Raw genomic sequence first — 7,317 nt, 5'->3', positions numbered from 1 at the left:
AAAAAAAAAAAAAAAAAAAAAAAAAAAAAAAAAAAAAAAAAAAAAAAAAAAGGATGTTTTCCAAATGCAAAATGTCAACTATAAAAACTAAAGCATACTTAACTGTAACCCTACTACACATGCAAGTTATTCCATTTTTTTTCTTGGATTTGAGATCCCAACACTTCTTTATGTTAACTCAGAAATTCCAAATTCCCTGACCTATAATACAAATGTAATGAAAACAAGCTATCTCTGACACATATTTTTTTAAGTCAAATGGCAACTTAGATTAAATATTATCAAAGAAGGACATTTAACCATTAACTCATAAGGTTCTTACTAAGAAAAAAAATTTTCAAAAAACTTTTACCTTAAAATGAGATGAAGAAATTGAAATACATAACAAATTAAAATAATTATTAACACTGATAACACCAACAACTAATAACATTAACAAAATAATAACTAGTAATATAGTTACTAGTAACACAAATCAATACTAATAAAATGAGAGAGGGGTATGGGCATGATGAGCAAGAAAGATATCCAAATTCCTAAGAGCTGTAGTTCTAACACATAATTACAAAATCTTAACAAAGGATAAATGCTTGAGGTGATGGACACCCTGTTTACCCTGATGTGATTGTTTTGCATTGCATGCCTGTATCAAAATATCTCATATAGTCCATAAATATATACACCAACTATATACTCACAAAAATTAAAATTAAAACATTAAAAAATAAAAATAGGCCGGGCACGGTGGCTCAAGCCTGTAATCCCCAGCACTTTGGGAGGCCGAGATGGGCGGATCACAAGGTCAGGAGATTGAGACCATCCTGGCTAACATGGTGAAACCCCGTCTCTACTAAAAAAAAATACAAAAAACTAGCCGGGCGAGGTGGCGGCGCCTGTAGTCCCAGCTACTCGGGAGGCTGAGGCAGGAGAATGGCGTGAACCCGGAAGGCGGAGCTTGCAGTGAGCTGAGATCTGGCCACTGCACTCCAGCCTGGGTGACAGAGCAAGACTCTGTCTCAAAAAAAATAAATAAAATAAAACAAAATAAATAAATAAATAAAAATAAAAATAAATTAGAATGTCTCAAAAAAGAATTACACCAGTATGTTCTATGAGAGACAAGAGTTCAGTTTACATACACTAAATTGACTTGTAAAAACAATAAGAGTCTTCAGAAAGAAGAAAGAAAACACCTCACAGTATAAATAACTATCATAATAGCTACCACCTATTAAGTGCCTACTAAAAGACAGTTACTTTACATACATCATTCCTATTCCAAAAACAAGCCAGCAAGCTGGGTTTTATTTATCATCCCAATTAAGACAATAGGAAACCGTGGCAAGAGGACAGCAGCTTGCCCAAAGACTACAAAGCAATACACCACGATACCTATTTGTACCTGACATAGAGTGTTTTTCCCCTTCTATATTTTGAAATGACTAAAGAAACTACTAGCAAATAAATAAAATAGAAACTATAGCTGCTGTTTTTTAGGTCTTTTGAGATGGGGTTCCACTCTTCTTGCGGAGGCTGGACGGCAATGGTGCAATCCCGGCTCACTGCAATCTCCCCCTCCCAGGTTCAAGTGATTCTCCTGCCTCAGCCTCCCAAGTAGCTGGGATTACAGACGTGCGCCACCACGCTTGGCTACTTTTTATATTTTAGTAGAGACGGGGTTTCTCCATGTTGGCCAGGCTGGTCTCGAACTCCTGACCTCAGGAGATCCACCCCCCCACCGACCCTCGGCCTACCAAAGTGCTGGGACTACAGGCCTGAGCAACTATGCCCGGCCAGTTTTCTAGTTCTTAAATGGAGGCTGAGTTCTTCTGACATATTCAGATAAACCAAAATTCTCTCGCTAAATCCTGAAATGAATTTATCAAAATCATAAGTATAAAAACTGCTCCTTGACTAAGAGAAAAGTCTTTCACAACTAAACACAGAAATGATAAGTAAAATCTGGTTTTGTGACATTAAAGACCCAAATCGTTTACTGGAGGAAGTCACAAATTATGAAGAAAACTAAGAAAAGAAAAATCTAAAAATATGATACAGTAAAAAAATAAAATATTGATTGTGATTATATTAAGTAATATATACTAACCATGAATCAGGGAGCCATTTAGCCACTGAATATAGTAGTTGTGAGGAAAAGAAAGCAGGATTTCATTGCTGATTATTGAGAAGGGTAAAAGCAAAACAGCCCCAGCTGACACTGCGAGAGTGAATGTGCTCAAAAACAACCTGGAAGAAAGGAGAGTCATCGTCACAAGGGATCTGAAAAAGCCATGAACATGAAAGTCATCAAAAAGAATGCAAACTCTTTAATGTTTTAATCAAAAAAGAATTATATTAAGAACTTTATTAAATATATGTAGTTGGAAGACAAATGATACACATACGGGCCTAGAAGTTAAACTAGATAAACTTTAAAACTCCTTACTCTATGAAAATGTCAATAACTCTAGCAAGTAGTACCTAAAAGACAAACATATACTGAAGACACAGTACTTCACATATTTTACAAAGAAAAAATTGTAGTTCCTTCCTCTTTGAAATATAAGTATTTATTTCACAATTGCATTTAATTAACAACTTTGACAACATATGCTAACAGCAATGCAACAACTGAGGTGAAAAAATTACTGTGAAAGCAGTATAAAAAAATTTAATTTAAAATGTTTATTTTAGAGGGAAAAAAAACTTAGAAAGCCTGACATCCCTTTAATGGGTAAAGATTAAATAAATTATAGTAATAAACAACAGAAAACTATTAAACAATATTGTACAATTAATATTTAAAGCACTACTTTGTCATTTAAAAAAACAAGATAGCTTTAATAGGTACTAATATGGAACAATATCTAAAGTAAGTTAACCAAAAAAATGAAGAAAAGCATGAACAATAAATGTAAAACATGCTCTCCCCCCAACAAATGTGTATTTATACAGAGGTACAAAAGAAATCCAGCATAATATGTAACAATCCCATTGGAAAGAGAGATTATAAGGGGCTTTCACCTTCTCAGTTAGACATTTCTGAAACACTTATTTTTTACAACAAACACCTAACTTTTTAAAAGATTTTACAAGAATAAATTGACAAAGGAAAAAAGAACTTCACCAATATTAGAGACAGAATGGATATTAAAGTTCTATTAAAGTTAATATTGGAAGAAAGTAAAACAAATGTAAGAAAATATTTTTTAAAAGCAGGAAAAAAAAAAACTAAATACCCAAAACACATCTAACAGAGAAACTTTGAGGCCAATGCCATCTTGTGGCAACCAACAGAAGTGTATTCCTACTTAAAAGCCAAAAATAACCAGGATTCCTTGGTTCAGTAAATCAATGATAAATTTTTAAATGGAGACTATATGATACATACCAAAAATACAACTGAAATCACGTATAGAATTTCTGTAAATTCGTTTTGCTGAATAGACACTGCGTTTCCTGGGAAAAGTCCTCAGACAACTGCTATCTCAGGGTCCACAGCCAACTCTGGCAGCGACCAACCAGCAAGCGGTCTCCAGCAAGCTTCTCCAGTCACGGGAGGCAGCTATTCCGATTGCTATCATTCCTTCCCGTGCTAAAATTGAGATCAAATCCAAAATCTCGCCATTTCAGGTCCTGCACGGCTATCCCAAGATAATTTTCCAGGCTCTTCTCTCACCATGACCCATTTCGACATACACTTAGACTTACCTAACTCCTTCATAGCCCAAACAAGAAATGGATTTTCAGGACTCCTTGCCCCTCTGCACAGTCTACTCACTCCCTAGAATACCCTCTAAGTTGCATGGCAAACTCATACATGAATTTCAAGACAGACCCCAAACATCATTTGCCCTGTGAAGTATTTCACAACTTCACCTTCTGAAATGGAGCATTATTTTTAAAAATTACATCTTCAGAGTAATGCATCTTTTCTAATTGTGGTAGTAATAAGACAAGTGTTTCCCCAAATATCTGACATTTGTAACTATCTCCTTAATCCAATCAGGAAGAGAAAACTTTTGTCTAAATAAAATAAGGTGATGAGGGCATGCACTCAGATGCTGAATATAACTAGTGACTGAATATAACTAGTGTAAAAATAAAAAAGCCCTATGTAGGCCGGGCGCGGTGGCTCAAGCCTGTAATCCCAGCACTTTGGGAGGCCGAGACGGGCGGGTCACGAGGTCAGGAGATCGAGACCATCCTGGCTAACACGGTGAAACCCCGTCTCTACTAAAATACAAAAAAAAAAAAACTAGCCAGGCGAGGTGGCGGGCGCCTGTAGTCCCAGCTACTCCGGAGGCTGAGGCAGGAGAATGGTGTAAACCCGGGAGGCGCAGCTTGCAGTGAGCTGAGATCCGGCCACTGCACTCCTGCCCGGGCGACAGAGCAAGACTCCGTCTCAAAAAAAAAAAAAAAAAAAAAAGCCCTATCTACCCTATCTATAGATACTGTGAAGTGTCTTTGCAAGGTGATGATGAATTAAAACAACAAAACCACCTTAAATCACTTTAACACTCCACAAAGCTTTCATATACTTTCAGTTAGTAAACAAGGATCAGGATCCTTGGATTATGAGTCTCTCATCTCCTATTCTTAACCCCCATCATCAGGGACGTGGGATATGATGAGGTTTCTCTTCAAATAACCTGATCAATCTTTTATTCTTTAATTCATAGTACCCCCCCCTTTTCCCTTTTCCACCTTTTTTTCCTTCTTGCCTTTGTTAGATGCCCAGGCACATCACAGTACCAGGCGTTATCAGTACCAGCTCACATTCCTTTCCTTATTTGGAAAGAGGACTAACTTTCTAGCTCATTAGACACCCCTTCCCCTTTCCTCTCCACTTTCTTTTATGTGCCCACCTTATCTAAGAAAAATCAAAAGTTTAGCCAACCAGGATCAGATTGTACAACCCGACCCCAGCCAATGGGGAAAGGGTACAGGGCAGGACTTGCGTCAGGAATACAAGATCTCGTGCCCCTTTGTTCAGGTGTGCTCTCATGGCGACTGGCCAAGGAGGCACCCCTCTGTGCAGAAATAAAATTGCTCTGCTAAGAATCCTTTGTTTGAGTGTTCAATTTCCTTAGGATTTTGAGTGTTGTTCCTAACAGTGATATGGTTTGGCTATCTGTCCCCTCCAAATCTCATGTTGAAATGTGATCCTCAGTGTTGGAGCTGGGGCCTCATGGGAGGTATTGGATCGTAGGAGCAGACCCTACAGTAATGAGTGAGTTCTCATTCTGTTAGTTCACAAGAGAGTTGGTTGTTTAAAGGAACCTGGCATCTCCTCTTCAATCCTGATCTCCCTTCACCTCCCACCATGAGTAAACGCTTCCTGAGGCCTCACCAGAAGCCATGCAGATGGTAGTGTCATGCTTGTACCTCCTGCAGAACTGTGAGCCAAACAAATCTTTCTTTATAAACTACCCAGTTTCAAGCGTTCCTTTATAGCAACACAAAACAGACTAACACAATCAGGCTCTTCCTAAGCTTTCTACCATGGTCCTGCTGCTCCTCATTGCCAGAAAATGACTGAATCTCCTGTTTCAGAGCAAAAAAAGGGGTACGATCCCTTCATACTTACCACCTGATAAAGCTACCAACAGACACAATTATTCTCCTATCTGTCAACCTCCTGCTCATTTGTGCCGAGCTACCTCTGCCGTCTCCAGGGACCTTGCTTCACCGGTGAGTCATCCTCCCTCTAGCTGCTGACCGGCCAAAAATAAATATCCTCAGGTGCTTCTGCTCTTTCAAAATGCTTCTGAAGTAGAACTCACATATCACACCTTTACTTCTTTATCCTCAACTTCTTTATTAGCCCACTGCAGTAGGACTTCTGCTCCTCACCCAGTTCTAAAGAGGCGCTCCTTATGGTCAAATCCATCAGATACTTTTATGACCTTCTATGACATTTCAAATTGATAAGCACTACTTCCTTCTTGAAACTCTTCCCCACTTCCACAATATTCCCTCTTCCTCATTTTTCAATCTCAGACTCAATGTGACACTCAATTTTTTAAACAAAAAACAAATGCTTTTTTATTTATTTGTAGTTATCAATAAAATGAAAGACCTCACATTTTTAAAACTCCACTGCAAAATACAGGTTATCATAAACATGTATTTCATGGGTTAATATTTCAATATATATTTTTAATAAAAAAGACTAATCATAAGCAAAACCTGCCACTTTACATCTTCAAGTTTAACAGGTTGATAGTATCTAATCAGGAAGTACATGTGGAAACAAGACTTCATTATGGTTGAATTTAAATCATTCAAAATTATTCAATAAGATGTATATAGTGCTGATGACAAAGAAAGTTTCATATTTCACATTTTGCTCACACCCTCCCAAGTACCATCAAGAGGTCTGATTCTCTGGGCAATAGAAAAGTAACAAATTGAGTGACATTTTACATTCATCTGTGAAATGTTGGCATACCAGCATTCAATCTTAAGTCTTCATCTCAGCTAATCAATAAACATTTGCTGCATGAACTAGGCTTTCTAATACGTCACTCTAAACCAGTGGTTCTTAAGCAGTAGCACTATCAGGATCACCCATGGAGCTTTTGTTAAAGCCCATCTCGGAGATTCTACCTCAGGGGGTCTTTCAGGTGAGGCTCCCTCACTAGACAAGTATTTGCAGAGTGCCTGCTCCCCTGTCCCAGCACTGTGCTAGGCACTTGAGAACAGTGAAGGAACACAAGCGAACATTCTTGCCCAAGGAGGGCTTATCCTGGACTGGAGAGAGTCAGGCAATAAACAATAAAACATTAAATATGTAAATGCATAATATACTAAAGATAAGTGCTACAGGAAAACACAGTAAGGAGGACTGGAAATGGGGAGGAGGACACACAGGTTTCAATATTAAGTGTGGCACTTAGGGAAGGCCTCACTGAAAAGTTGAGACTTAGGGAAAAACATAAAGCAAAACAAAACTGAAGAAGGTGAGAGTGAATTCAGTGGGATATCTGACAGAAAAGAATTCTAAGCAGGACGGGCATGGTGGCTCACACCTGTAATCCCAGCACTTTGGGAGGCCGAGGTAGGTGGATCACCTGAGGTCAGGAGTTCAAGACAAGCCTGACCAACATAATGAAACCCCATCTCTACTAAAAATATAAAAATTAGCTGGGCATGGTGGCAGGCATCTGTAATTCCAGCTACTCGAGAGGCTGAGGCACGAGAATCACTTGAATCCAGGAGACAAAGGTTGCAGTGAGCCGAGATTGCGCCACTGCACACTCCAGCCTAGGCAACAAGAGCGAAACTCCCTCTCAAAAAAAAAAAAAAAAAAAA

General features: G+C 38.4%; 1 protein-coding gene across 5 annotated transcripts in view; it reads right to left on the bottom strand.

Moving 5' to 3' along the window:
- Window positions 1-7,317, bottom strand: part of LMBR1 (limb development membrane protein 1) — a 168,019-nt gene that overhangs the window by 154,648 nt on the left and 6,054 nt on the right. For 2 of the 5 annotated variants that reach the window (XM_017860568.1, XM_017860571.1), the window contains exon 3: window positions 2,108-2,247. The exons of the other annotated variants lie outside the window; for them this stretch is intronic. The gene's annotated coding sequence lies outside the window, so the exon portion shown is untranslated. The remainder of the gene's footprint in view (window positions 1-2,107; window positions 2,248-7,317) is intronic. 5 annotated transcript variants of the gene reach the window in all.

This window comes from Rhinopithecus bieti, unplaced genomic scaffold (assembly GCF_001698545.2).
Source record: "Rhinopithecus bieti isolate Rb0 unplaced genomic scaffold, ASM169854v2 scaffold_50877, whole genome shotgun sequence".
NCBI lineage: Eukaryota > Metazoa > Chordata > Mammalia > Primates > Cercopithecidae > Rhinopithecus > Rhinopithecus bieti.
The sequence above is the reverse complement of the archived record's forward strand: the minus strand, read 5'-3'. Positions and strand labels throughout refer to the sequence as shown.